A 6,000-nucleotide genomic window follows, 5' to 3' on the forward strand; every position below is an offset into this window, starting at 1 on the left:
AGGAAAATAAGCAAAACAAAGCAACAGAGTAGCGGTCACGTTGCAAGTACCTTTTCACATTTCTTTTTTTTTCGATTTACCATACAAATGTGTATGTGATTGTATTTATTTTAAATTTTTTCACAATTTATTCGTTTAAAGTTACAACTTTTTTATTTTCTAGGCTTTCCTACATATCGTTTTGTTGTTGTTGTTTTATTGTTTTGTGTTTTATGCAGCGAGTTGATGCGAGTGGATGATGTGAAGTACATATGTGCCATGTAGTACTTTATGGTGATTCGTTTGATTTTGTTTGCCTGTTTGTGAATATGTGTTTGTTTTTAGGCGATGATGTCTTGATTTTTAGATTTTCAAAATATCTTAGCGCTCAACATAAAAGGAAATATAGAAAACTCTTCAAATACGATCCATAACTTAAGAAGTGGATGAAATGCAAAAGTAAAAAATTGCATTCTATGCTCAATGTGTGTTTGAGAGGTTTGAGTGGCTCCAGCGTTGACAACTAACGTAGTTGAGATGTTAATAAAATTTTCATTAATTTCGATTCAATGTTTTGATGTTATTGACCGAACAGTAAAGTTTTGATCGCTAATTCAAAGAAAAAATATATTAACGCTTTTTGGTGTTTTCGTTATCACTTTAAGTTTTTGTTTTATTTTTTATTTTTGCAAGGTTAACTAGGGTTGCCAAATTTATTTTTATTTCAAATGGTTTTTTATAGGAAACTTTTTATTTTTTTTTTGGTTTGCAACTTGCTTGGATTAAAATTAAACAAAACAAAATTTTTAAATTATGCTTTACACTTCTTTCACAATTATTGGTTTCAACACAACGTCAATTGTAAAAAAGTATTATATGTATAGCACTTAAAAAATTGCTTCTTCAAAAATATTATTTTAATACAAATGCTGTTAAATGACTGTTTATATTCTTATTTATGCTTTCTTTGAATTACTAATTGAATCTAAGTAGTTTACAAGCCCTTCACTGCCAGTCAAATGATCAGAGCAACACAATCTTTCTTTTAATAAAAAATCGTTTTTCACTAATGCCACAAATTCTCGTGAAAAAATGCACATTAAATAGCTGAGATTATTTGCAATTTTTTTCTCCAACAATTTCTTGGAAATTTTTCCATGCACAATTGATGCCAATCTTTATGAGAAATTCCACTGTTGCACTTCCAACGAATTGCATTTGAAATATTTTACTTTTATTTTTATTTTTTTTCCTCTAGTACATACTATATCTATATGTATTGTGTTTTATATCGGTTCCGCGATGTGTCAAACATTTTCCAAAATTTTCAATTTTCAATTTTTAACCAGGCAATCACTTTCGAGATCTATTTTCTAGCGCGTTAACACCGAACCACCGATCAGCGACGGCATTTAGTTATTTGCCAAGCAAAAATGGGTTTTTCCGCGAGTTAATTTTCGCTAAACGACCAAACTAGCGTACGTCAATTCGTCAACGTGAACGCGAAACGACCAAATGCCGGCCTTAGCACCAGCTCAGGCGCATCGTAGCCACCCAGGCTGATCGGCAGCAGCAGTCAACGGCTATCAATGGCAGCAGTCAGCTAGCTCGCCACCAAGCAGTTAGTTTGGCAGTCGAGCAGTCGAGCAGTTGCAGCGACGCTGCTGCGACGTCCATATGGCAGTCGGCGCCCACAGCCCACATGAGTAGCGGCGATAGCATGCGCCTGTACAACGTGAGCGCCACTGTGCTCCAACAAACAAATAAGAATCAAAGCAAAAAAAAGATCAGCCCTAAAAAGGGGTAACTAAGCTAGTCTACGGTAGAATAGAGGGACAAGGTAGAAAGCGGGGTGACAGCGGCAAGAGTTAAAGCGTTCGCGCCATAGAATATACATACATATGTACAAACAAAATGCGCATATTGAAATGAAAAGGTAGACATACATACACACACAGAAATGTGCATACCGTCGTTTAAAGTACAAAACCGCGTATCGTGGCTCTGCAAAACCTCGTAACTGACATTTGTGCCAAAAACGATATTTGGTCAACGGAAGCTCCTGGCCCTCCAAGCCCTTCTAACTATCCATACTTGGGCATACGAAGAAGAGATAATTGGGATAAAAGAGAGAACCGTTTTAAAATTTTGGCAACCTGACATACGAGGTTTTGCATTTTCTTGATGCGCGGTTTTGTATTTTAAACGACGATAAGTGTATGTGTGTTTGTTCATGTGTGACGTCCTATTGATGGAATAATTTCTCAAAAGTAGCGGCTGCGGCCACTAAAATAGGAGCAATATAAGCGACAGCGTATGTGAATCAGAAGCACATCTATGTATGCAGGTAAGTAGCTGAGAAAAAAAAAATACAAATAAATTGTGAAATGAAATAACTGCACAGCAACGGACAACATCCCCATCGGTGTGCAACAAAAACAAATAAATGAAAATGAAATAGAACTGTTCCAAAGAGGCCGTCCATTTGTGCATTTAAGGGTTGTTTGTTTGGCTTGCTCTGCATACGGTGTAGGTGTGTGTGTGCGCGTGTTAGTGGGAGGCTGGCGCAGCTGCTAACGCTACTGGTCGACATTCATGCGCGCACAGGTATAGCAGAGCTGTGGATCAGATGAAATTAACTACGGCAGGCAGCGGTGCTGTCGCGTTGGGTTTTAACTTTCAAGGAAAACTAGAAATTGATGCGCAAAACTCAAAATCATATTGATAAGGTTGAGATAGCGTTTTATTTAGATTGACTACTCTACACCAACCTCCTTCGCTTCTTTTTCTAAGCTGGAAAATTATACGCTGGCGTCCATGGCTCTCAGGTAGACGATATCAAAATCATCTAAGTAAAAAGTTATAAAGTGGCACAACATTTTTACGAAGCTCGAGTTTTTTTTTGTGGAACTCATTGTTTATGGTTCACGGCGATAAGAAAAAATACCAATTTGACAATTTTTCGAAATTCGAATTGTTTCAATTTTATTTGCTCTCTTGCGATTGGTAATGCCGATTCTGCTGAAACAGTTAAAAATTATACAGTTATTCATATAAACGCGTAAAAGCCTCGTAACTGTGAAAACCTCGTAAATAAACCGGTTTGCCGTACGAAATTTAACAATTTTACGAGGTTTACGTGAATATGAGGCTTTTACGCGTTTAGTTGAGTTGCCCGAAATTGTTTTCTAGAATAATTTTCGTCCCATTGCACTCCGGCATTTTTTTTTTTTTTGTAAATAATCATAAATGGAATGTACAATAATATTAGCCCAAAAAGAGATCTTAAAGCGATTGAAAAATCAGTAATATTATAAAAATCGCTAATAACTTTTATAAAAAAAAAACTGTATTAAAAAATAGAAATGGGAAGAAAACATCGCCACTTTTACCGGTTTAAAAAATTAGCGAGAAAAGGAACTAGCAATCGCTACAAAACAAATAAAATCCAAGCAATTCCGAAAACAGTTAATAGCTATAACTTCCGAAATAATCCGGATTTCGAAAAATGTTCAAAATTGTATTTATTTCATCGTTGTGAACCATCAACATTTAATTCCTATTAGTTTAGCTGGAAAAACAAATTTGTATATTGCGTCATATAGACAGGTTCTGTCGATTTTCTTATCTAGTGTCTTCTCCAGGATTTGACGATTTGTGTACATCTGTCCAATAGGAAACTTTTGAGGTTGGAAATCACTTCGATAAGGTGCAATCAGTTGTTTGCTTTCCAAACTCCTTAACTGTAGGCCTCCCATGATTGAGTAAGTAAATATAGAAGAGCTTCAGAGCAGCGTCAGTAGCTTTTCAAATAATCAGCCTTGACGATAGTTTCAGAGAAATGTCCTTTCCTTCGCTCCTTGTTCCTCCTTTTTGTGTACTCGCAATTCCGTTTTGTTATTTCTCTGTAAAAGGTATAAGAGGCAATAAAATATGTTCCACCCGCGCAGTTCCCTAACTGAAAGACCAGCGATAGACTGCTTCTCAGCAGAATGGGATCATTCGAGCTTTCAAACTAAAACGCTCTTAATCAACCTTCCTCTCTCTATCTCTCTTCTAGACCTTTATAGCAACATATATACAACTTGCTTTGAAATATTATCAGCTTACGCGTCGATAGAACAACAATAATAGTGGCATGCTTTTGTAACCGAGCTACGAAAGAACACTCGCTTAATTGACGAAATACATTCAACGTCGGTTAAAAAATACTCTACCGAAAGGGTAATGTTGGCAAGTGAAAAAAAAACTGCTCTATTGTGAATTGTTAATGGGAAAGTTGAGAGGGACTTTTCTGTTTTCGTATATAAATGATTTGTATTTTAAATACCTCGCATAATTACTGATTTCTATTATTTTTTTCTTTGTCTAAATCCCGTTAAACTAATCACATGTTTCTTGCCAGATGCCAACAGGGTTGCTTAAGTGGCTAAAAGCAAATTGTACCCAAGTTGAGCGTTCTTTTGTCGCTCGTTTACAAAAAAAAAATGCAGCTAACATAAATTATGGAATCAAACTCCCAGACAAAATTCAATTCTTAATTTTTCGCAACATCTCAGGCGATAAAGAAAGTGACTCCGTCAAAATAAACAGTAAGCCATATCCAATAAGTTTACACTAGAAGAGCCAAGTGTTTTCTTAAACATTTCCCACGAGCCTCGTGTGAGAACTGGGCTCTGGGCTCTGACGTACGTAAATATATAACCAAGAAACATTAGAAGTTTATACGCACAAATAAGCAGTTATAAAAATAAGCACTGGGAACCCAACGAACCGAATATAATTCGAGAACACTGCTATGGAAATTTTCGCACATGCGATCAGCATAAAAAATTGTTTTTCAATTCGTTTACAAGCTCATCAAAAAACACAAAATAATTCCTAAAAAAAAAAATCGACGACAGAAAACAACTACTATTTAGCGGCATTCTTTCTGCGATTCTCGCATTTCAAACGTGAGCTAAAACGGCTACCATAGCCGGATACATGTCTGCAACATGTGAGATGGAAATAGCCGAATAAGTCCATTGCAGCAAAGCGGTGACGACAGAAACAAAAAGTGCTGCAGTGGCGGCTAATTGACAATAACAAACAGCTCGCGAATGTATGTAAGGCGAAGTAAGGCAAAAAAAAAAAGAAAAATATTAAAAACAAAAAAAAAACTGTAAAATGCAACATGCAAGAATTTAAACAAATAACAATAATGAAAACATGACGCCGACCGACGCCTCAGCTGTACGTGGGCGAGGGGTGGCGCTGCGGCAGAGAGAGAGACACACAACGAGCGTGCTGGAGACAGCGTCTACGAAGCAGTTTGAGTGCGCACACGAATCAACAACAACAACAAAAGCAGCACAGTTTGCCCAATGCACTGAGATAGACTGAGCGTACAATCGACGTCGCTGCTGTTGCCACTGCCGCTACTCCAGCGTAAAGCTAACAGCGCAGCTGGCGCAGCAAGTCACGTGGCTTTCGATATGACCCAAAGCCCATTGTCTGGGAGCGCCAGCCGCTCTAAGCACGTGTAGTGCCACATTCAGCACACCTCCTCCTCAACTGCGACAAGCATTCAGACTCAGCTGGCGGTGGCAGAGCGAGAACAACAGCTACCGAGACGCAGTGGAGCAATAACAACAACAGCAGTAGCAACAGTGCTAGCAACGGGGGCTAAAAGCGCCAATAAAATTAATCACAATGGCAACTGTAAATGCAGCAAAGCAGTGAATGGGCGGGCGGCTGACGGATAGGGTGCGCAAGCCTAAACGAGGGGGCGGAGGAATGCAGAGACAATGCAAAAAGCAAATACGATTCTAAAAGTAAATAACAACTAGTTGGCTGACGTACTCATAGAAACGCGAATCTAAAAGCGTATAGAGTACAGCGCATGTAAAACTAATTTTAATGCAATTCATTGCATTCACAGTGTGTGGGGCTGCTCAGTTGCAAGCGACGCTTAGCGGGGAACAGCTGCTGATTAGTGATGACGAGCACTACGATTACTACGGGGCATATTATTACCTG

The sequence above is a fragment of the Rhagoletis zephyria genome, unplaced genomic scaffold, assembly GCF_001687245.7.
Source record: "Rhagoletis zephyria isolate East Lansing unplaced genomic scaffold, Rhagoletis_zephyria_1.1 Rzeph_scaffold_02390, whole genome shotgun sequence".
NCBI classification, from domain to species: Eukaryota; Metazoa; Arthropoda; class Insecta; order Diptera; family Tephritidae; genus Rhagoletis; species Rhagoletis zephyria.